This window comes from Lolium rigidum, chromosome 3, assembly GCF_022539505.1.
Source record: "Lolium rigidum isolate FL_2022 chromosome 3, APGP_CSIRO_Lrig_0.1, whole genome shotgun sequence".
In the NCBI taxonomy this organism is placed as follows: Eukaryota; Viridiplantae; Streptophyta; class Magnoliopsida; order Poales; family Poaceae; genus Lolium; species Lolium rigidum.
The window spans coordinates 55,247,050-55,256,081 of NC_061510.1; positions in this window are offsets into that span (position 1 = coordinate 55,247,050).

A 9,032-nucleotide genomic window follows, 5' to 3' on the forward strand; every position below is an offset into this window, starting at 1 on the left:
ACCGAGAGCCACGATACGGAAAACATTACTGAGACGCCGTCGCCGCCGATCCCATCTCGGGGGATCCTGGAGATCGCCTCCGGCACCCTGCCGGAGAGGGGAATCATCTCCCGGAGGACTCTACACCGCCATTCCGGAGTGATGAGTGAGTAGTCTACCCCTGGACTATGGGTCCATAGCAGTAGCTAGATGGTTGTCTTCTCCCCATTGTGCTATCATTGTCGGATCTTGTGAGCTGCCTATCATGATCAAGATCATCTATATGTAATTCTATATGTTGCGTTTGTTGGGATCCGATGAATAGAGAATACTTGTTATGTTGATTATCAAAGTTATGCTTATGTGTTGTTTATGATCTTGCATGCTCTCCGTTATTAGTAGATGCTCTGGCCAAGTAGATGCTTTTAACTCCAAGAGGGAGTACTTATGCTCGATAGTGGGTTCATGCCTGCATTGACACCTGGGACAATGGACGTAAAGTTCTAAGGTTGTGTTGTGCTCGTTGCCACTAGGGATAAAACATTGATGCTATGTCTAAGGATGTAGTTGTTGATTACATTACGCACCATACTTAATGCAATTGTCTCGTTGTTTGCAACTTAATACCGGAGGGGTTCGGATGATAACCCGAAGGTGGACTTTTTAGGCATAGATGCAGCTTGGATGGCGGTCTATGTACTTTGTCGTAATGCCCAATTAAATCTCACTATACTCATCATGATATGTATGTGCATTGTCATGCTCTCTTTATTTGTCAATTGCCCAACCGTAATTTGTTCACCCAACATGCTGTTCGTCTTATGGGAGAGACACCTCTAGTGAACTGTGGACCCCGGTCCAATTCTCTTTACCGAAATACAATCTACCGCAATACTTGTTTCTACTCGTTTTCTCTGCAAACAATCATCTTCCACACAATACGGTTAATCCTTTGTTACAGCAAGCCGGTGAGATTGACAACCTCACTCGTTTCGTTGGGGCAAAGTAGTTTGGTTGTGTTGTGCAGGTTCCACGTTGGCGCCGGAATCTCCGGTGTTGCGCCGCACTACATCCCGCCGCCATCAACCTTCAACGTGCTTCTTGGCTCCTCCCGGTTCGATAAACCTTGGTTTCTTTCTCGAGGGAAAACTTGCTGCTGTGCTCATCATACCTTCCTCTTGGGGTTGCCCAACGAACGTGTGAAATACACGCCATCAAGCATATTTTCTGGCGCCGTTGCCGGGGAGATCAAGACACGCTGCGAGGGGAGTCTCCACTTCTCAATCTCTTTACTTTGTTTTTGTCTTGCTTTATTTTATTTACTACTTTGTTTGCTGCACTAAATCAAAACACAAAAAAATTAGTTGCTAGTTTTACTTTATTTGCTATCTTGTTTGCTATATCGAAAACACAAAAAAATTAGTTTACTTGCATTTACTTTATCTAGTTTGCTTTATTTACTATCGCTAAAATGAGTAATCCTGAAGTTGAAGTTCGTTCATTTAAGCAACAAGGGGGAGAATGTTTAAAAGATGCTTGGTATAGAATTAGTGATGCCCATAATAGGTGCACTAAGAAACACTCCACCACTATCCTACTCAGGAATTTTTATGTTGGTATCTCTAGTTGGAATAGATATGTTCTTGATTGTCTCGCGGGAGGTAACTTCCTAGGTGCTTCCGCTTTAGAAGCTAGTTGCATTATTGAGAGTTTATTTGGAATACCACCTGTTAATGAAACTAAAAGTGAAACCTCCCTTGAGGATGTTATGAAAAAATTGGAAACCATAGAGAAAAATTGTAGCATTGAAACTAAAATGGAAACATTACTCGGATAATACCGATAAACTTGATAAAATCCTAAGAGGAATTAATGAAAGAATTGCTACTCTAGAAACTTGTGCTATCCATGATAATCAAACCCATAGAATTGGTAAACTTGAAGAAGCCATGAGAAAATTGGGTTCAACTTTTTCTTCTCTTAAATTTAATGAGAAAGCTTATGTGGGTAAGGAGCAAAAATTCATGTATGTCTCTAAGGTGCCTAAACCAAAGAATTACTATAGGCCTAAAATTGATAAAACTCCCAACACCGCTGGTAATGATGTTGATGCTTCATCTCTCGATGTTACTTGATACACACTTTCTGCGCCTAGCTGAAAGGCGTTAAAGAAAAGCGCTTATGGGAGACAACCCATGTTTTTACCTACAGTACTTTGTTTTTATTTTGTGTCTTGGAAGTTGTTTACTACTGTAGCAACCTCTCCTTATCTTAGTTTTGAGTTTTGTTGTGCCAAGTTAAGCCGTTGATAGAAAAGTAAGTACTAGATTTGGATTACTGCGCAGTTCCAGATTTCTTTGTTGTCACGAATCTGAGCCCACTGCCCTGCAGGAAGCTCAGAAAATTATGCCAATTTACGTGCATGATCCTCAGATATGTACGCAACTTTCATTCAATTTGAGCATTTTCATTTGAGCAAGTCTGGTGCCATTTTAAAATTCGTCAATACGAACTGTTCTGTTTTGACAGATTCTGCCTTTTATTTCGCATTGCCTCTTTCGCTATGTTGGATGAATTTCTTTGATCCACTAATGTCCAGTAGCATTATGCAATGTCCAGAAGTGTTAAGAATGAGTGTGTCACCTCTGAATATGTCAATTTATATTGTGCACTAACCCTCTAATGAGTTGTTTCGAGTTTGGTGTGGAGGAAGTTTTCAAGGATCAAGAGAGGAGTATGATGCAACATGATCAAGGAGAGTGAAAGCTCTAAGCTTGGGGATGCACCCGGTGGTTCACCCCTGCATATATCAAGAAGACTCAAGCGTCTAAGCTTGGGGATGCCCAAGGCATCCCCTTCTTCATCAACAAATTATCAGGTTCCTCCCCCGAAACTATATTTTTATTCCGCCACATCTTATGTGCTTTTTCTTGGAGCGTCGTTTGTTTTTGTTTTTGTTTTGTTTGAATAAAATGGATCCTAGCATTCACTTTATGGGAGAGATACACACTCCGCTGTAGCTTATGGACAAATATGTCCTTGGTTTCTACTCATAGTATTCATGGCGAAGTTTCTCCTTCGTTAAATTGTTATATGGTTGGAATTGGAAAATGATACATGTAGTAATTGCTATAAATGTTTTGGGTAATGTGATACTTGGCAATTGTTGTGCTCATGTTTAAGCTCTTGCATCATATGCTTTGCACCCATTAATGAAGAAATACATAGAGCATGCTAAAATTTGGTTTGCATATTTGGTTTCTCTAAGGTCTAGATAATTTCTAGTTTTGAGTTTGAACAACAAGGAAGACGGTATAGAGTATTATAATGCTTTCAATATGTCTTTTATGTGAGTTTTGCTGTACTAGTTCATCCTTGTGTTTGCCTCAAATAACCTTGCTAGCCTAAACCTTGTATCGAGAGGGAATACTTCTCATGCATCCAAAATACTTGAGCCAACCACTATGCCATTTGTGTCCACCATACCTACCTACTACATGGTATTTTCCAGCCATTCCAAAGTAAATTGCTTGAGTGCTACCTTTAAAATTCCATCATTCACCTTTGCAATATATAGCTCATGGGACAAATAGCTTAAAAACTATTGTGGTATTGAATATGTAATTATGCACTTTATCTCTTATTAAGTTGCTTGTTGTGCGATAACCATGTTTATCGGGGAACGCCATCAACTCATTGTTGAATTTCATGTGAGTTGCTATGCATGTTCGTCTTGTCCGAAGTAAGGGCGATCTACACCGAGTTGAATGGTTTGAGCATGCATATTGTGAGAGAAGAACATTGGGCCGCTAACTAAAGCCATGTTCCATGGTGGAAGTTTCAGTTTTGGACAAACATCCTCAAATCTCTAATGAGAAAAGAATTAATTGTTGTTGAATGCTTAAAGCATTAAAAGAGGAGTCCATTATCTCGTTGTCTATGTTGTCCCGGTATGGATGTCTAAGTTGAGAATAATCAAAAGCGAGAAATCCAAATGCGAGCTTTCTCCTTAGACCTTTGTACAGAGCGGCATAGAGGTACCCCTTTGTGATACTTGGTTAAAGCATATGTATTGCGGTGATAATCCAGGTAGTCCAAGCTAATTAGGACAAGGTGCGAGCACTATTAGTACACTATGCATGAGGCTTGCAACTTATAAGATATAACTTACATGATGCATATGCTTTATTACTACCGTTGACAAAATTGTTTCATGTTTTCAAAATCAAAGCTCTAGCACAAATATAGCAATCGATGCTTTTTCCTCTATGAGGACCATTCTTTTTACTTTTATGTTGAGTCAGCTTCACCTATTTCTCTCCACCTCAAGAAGCAAACACTTGTGTGAACTGTGCATTGATTCTTACATACTTGCTTATTGCACTTATTATATTACTCTATGTTGACAATATCCATGAGATATACATGTTACAAGTTGAAAGCAACCGCTGAAACTTAATCTTCTTTTGTGTTGCTTCAATACCTTTACTTTGAATTATTGCTTTATGAGTTAACTCTTATGCAAGACTTATTGATGCTTGTCTTGAAGTGCTATTCATGAAAAGTCTTTGCCTTATGATTCACTTGTTTACTCATGTCATACACATTGTTTTGATCGCTGCATTCTCTACATATGCTTTACAAATAGTATGATCAAGTTTATGATGGCATGTCACTCCGTAAATTATCTTTGTTATCGTTTTACCTCGCTCGGGACGAGCAGTAACTAAGCTTGGGGATGCTGATACGTCTCCAACGTATCGATAATTTCTTGTGTTCCATGCCACATTATTGATGTTATCTACATGTTTTATGCACACTTTATGTCATATTCGTGCATTTTCCGGAACTAACCTATTAACAAGATGCCGAAGTGCCGCTTGCTCGTTTTCTCGCTGTTTTTGGTTTCGTAAATCCTAGTAAAGAAATATTCTCGGAATTGGACGAAATAAAAGCCCGGAGGCCTATTTTCTCACGAAGCTTCCGGAAGTCCGAAGGAGAGACGAAGAGGGGCCACAGGGTGGCCAAACCCTAGGGCGGCGCGGCCCACCCCCGGCCGCGCCGGCCCGTGGTGTGGGCCCCCGTGCCGCCTCTTGACTTGCCCTTCCGCCTACAAATAGCCTCCGTGACGAAACCCCCAGCACCGAGAGCCACGATACGGAAAACATTACCGAGACGCCGTCGCCGCCGATCCCATCTCGGGGATCCTCGGAGATCGCCTCCGGCACCCCGCCGGAGAGGGGATTCATCTCCCGGAGGACTCTACACCGCCATGGTCGCCTCCGGAGTGATGAGTGAGTAGTCTACCCCTGGACTATGGGTCCATAGCAGTAGCTAGATGGTTGTCTTCTCCCCATTGTGCTATCATTGTCGGATCTTGTGAGCTGCCTATCATGATCAAGATCATCTATATGTAATTCTATATGTTGCGTTTGTTGGGATCCGATGAATAGAGAATACTTGTTATGTTGATTATCAAAGTTATGCTTATGTGTTGTTTATGATCTTGCATGCTCTCCGTTATTAGTAGATGCTCTGGCCAAGTAGATGCTTTTAACTCCAAGAGGGAGTACTTATGCTCGATAGTGGGTTCATGCCTGCATTGACACCTGGGACAAAGGACGTAAAGTTCTAAGGTTGTGTTGTGCTCGTTGCCACTAGGGATAAAACATTGATGCTATGTCTAAGGATGTAGTTGTTGATTACATTACGCACCATACTTAATGCAATTGTCCGTTGTTTGCAACTTAATACCGGAGGGGGTTCGGATGATAACCCGAAGGTGGACTTTTTAGGCATAGATGCAGTTGGATGGCGGTCTATGTACTTTGTCGTAATGCCCAATTAAATCTCACTATACTCATCATGATATGTATGTGCATTGTCATGCTCTCTTTATTTGTCAATTGCCCAACCGTAATTTGTTCACCCAACATGCTGTTCGTCTTATGGGAGAGACACCTCTAGTGAACCGTGGACCCCGGTCCAATTCTCTTTACCGAAATACAATCTACTCGCAATACTTGTTTTTACCGTTTTCTCTGCAAACAATCATCTTCCACACAATACGGTTAATCCTTTGTTACAAGCAAGCTCGGTGAGATTGACAACCTCACCGTTTCGTTGGGGCAAAGTAGTTTGGTTGTGTTGTGCAGGTTCCACGTTGGCGCCGGAATCTCGGTGTTGCGCCGCACTACATCTCGCCGCCATCAACCTTCAACGTGCTTCTTGGCTCCTCCTGGTTCGATAAACCTTGGTTTCTTTCTGAGGGAAAACTTGCTGCTGTGCTCATCATACCTTCCTCTTGGGGTTGCCCAACGAACGTGTGAAATACACGCCATCACGTCTTCTCCGTCTGCCCATCTATTTGCTATCTCCATCAGCGCAGATACTGTTTTTGGATTGGTCCTTCCCAAGTCCTCGACAAAATCTCCACGCCTGATTCCTGCGACAAACGCATCTATTGCTCTCTCGTCAGATATATTTTCTGCCGAGTTTTTTATGATGTTCCACCTTTGGATGTATTTTCTCATTGACTCATCTGGCTTTTGTCGACACGCTCTCAGTTCTTCTAACGACGCAGGTTTTTTGCACGTAGACCTGAAGTTTTTGACGAATATGTCCTCGAAACTTTCCCAGCTGTCGATAGACCCTGGCGGAAGTTTTTTGATCCAAGATCTTGCGGCTCCACTTAAGTGCACTCGAATACTTTGCATGGCTGTTGCTCTAGTTCCTCCAGTTAACTTCACCGTCTCGAGGTAATCAATTAGCCAGTCCTCCGGATCTTGCGAGGCCGTCGAACTTTTTGAAGTGATCAGGCAACTTAAATCCCGACGGGACTCGAGTTTTTCGTACTCTCCTTGTGAAGCACGGCAGGCCGCACATATCCTCGTCGTTAAGCTCCGGGGATTGCCGATGATCCCTTCTGCTTTGTCTCGCTCTATCGACCCTTGCTTGTGCTCCTCGTGTCTCTTGCTCCGCTTGGTCCTTCGAGAACTCGCCGCCGTTGCCGCCGCGGGTCGTGGACTATTTTGCCTTGCCGCTCCTTCGGGAGGCGTTGCTACGAACGCTGTCCCCATAGCTCCAACCCTCGCTAACGCCATATTGTATAATGTTTCCCTTGGATCTCCGGGGGGTGGCCTGGATGCGAGGATGTAAGCTTGTGTCGCCATATACCCAGCTTCCGGTGGCTTAGGGATAATATTTCCTCTTGTATCTATCGACATAAAGGACATGTCGAGGTTTTGAACCAAGTGCTCTCTTCTCGCTTCGGGTATGTGTTGTAACCTTGATCTTCCTCTCGTTCCGAGCCTCCCCGTGGCTATCACCCGAAACTCTAGATTGTCCACTTAGATCTGCCCTTCTCCTCGCCGGATGCGTAAGCTGCCTCCTTTCTCCTGTTCAACTCAGCTCGTCTGTTTTTCTATTTCTCGAGCAGTTCGTGCGAGCCTATATTGATAAGCTTGCAGCTCTTGAGCTGTAGTCTGTTGTCGTCATTGGCTCCGAACCATCTAGGGCTTTTGCAGCTCTATCCCGAGGCTGCTTGCGGAAGTTGAACTCTGACACGTGGTGTGGGCCCGACATACTTAGTGCCCATACCTCTCCTTAGATCTGAGGGATCGACAAAAGGATTACCCAAATCGTCGAAAGCCTCTGATGTTTCCTCTTGATTGTCGATAGCATAAATCTGATGATATTTTGTACTCCGATCTATGTTGGGTTTGGTGACATCATTGTTGAGATTGATGAAGACCTTGCCCACTGTGATAGATTTGTCGATGAAGTCGTAACTGTCGACATCGCTTGAGCCATTGCTTATATATGAGTCCGCAGATGACTCAAACGATGTGTCGCTGAAGATCTTGGCGAGTTTCTCTCTTGCTCTGATACTGACGTAACGTGTTGCCGAAGTTTCCTCTTCTGACTCAGTTGACGATGCATAGCTTGAAAAATCGGAATCGACCGCCGACGATCCCGACGAAATCGGAATTTCGACACGATACGATCCTTCCTTCTCGACGCGAAAGTGAAACCTTCCGAACGTCATCTCCAAGGGCTCCGCCAGATACGCATATGCATCCAAACGGGAGGGTGGGTGAGGAACAAAATCAACAAGACCGACAGCGATCTGTTTACCTCGATCCATAGTGTTGCTTCCGATTGACGATGTCGAAGATCTTGAACGTGCCATCGAGATCGGATCCTTACGCCTCTAATTCCCACAGACGGCGCCAATTGACAAGGGATTAACTTGTCAATGCCTATGGATTGTAGGCTAGGGTTTAGTTAGAAGTAGAGGGCAAGTAGATCTCGAAGGTTTCAGCCGAAAAGTGCTCGACGATTACGAAAACTAGGGTTTGCAGACAATGATTCGATGATCTCCTCGTCCCTCGACTCCCCCTTTATATAAGAGGTGGAGCCGAGGGTTTCGTTTTGTACAAGTTACGCAGTCCGGGACGGTTTCCAACTCATCCCGCCAGATTACAAACAACACTTCCTATTACAATTCTACTTTCCTTAATATATCTTGGGCTCTCGAACCTTCTTATTCTTCGGGTAGTGGGCCTTCATTAAACCCCGGGTACTATCTCTGGCAGGCCCATTTGGGATGCCTATGTCAGTTGACACAACCAGTGTTCCCTTGGTTGTTTTCCTTCTAGCCTTTGCTTTATTCACTGGCACCAAATGGTTTTGCAACCAAATGATGATAGATCCAGGGTTTCCCACCCTTATTTGATTCTGTGATGCAAGTGTATGCTTATTTATGAGCAAAACAGGGTTTTGCTCAGGTTGATCTTGTTTATACCTCACTCCAGCTCCTAGATGGTTTGTTGGTGTAGAGGTTTTGCTTCTGTGCTGATTTCTTAGCTTGCCCTGATCCTCCTTGTGGCTTGTGCTTGATCTACTCCATGGTTTACTTCTCAACAGGAGACAGTTCCTTGCTTGAGCTGTTCCTGGATGAGGGTTCTAGCTATGTGTTCTTCCTGTTCTAAGTGTTCTTGCTCTCTGATGACTTACCAAGCTGCCTGTCGATGAATGAGCTAGGGTTCACT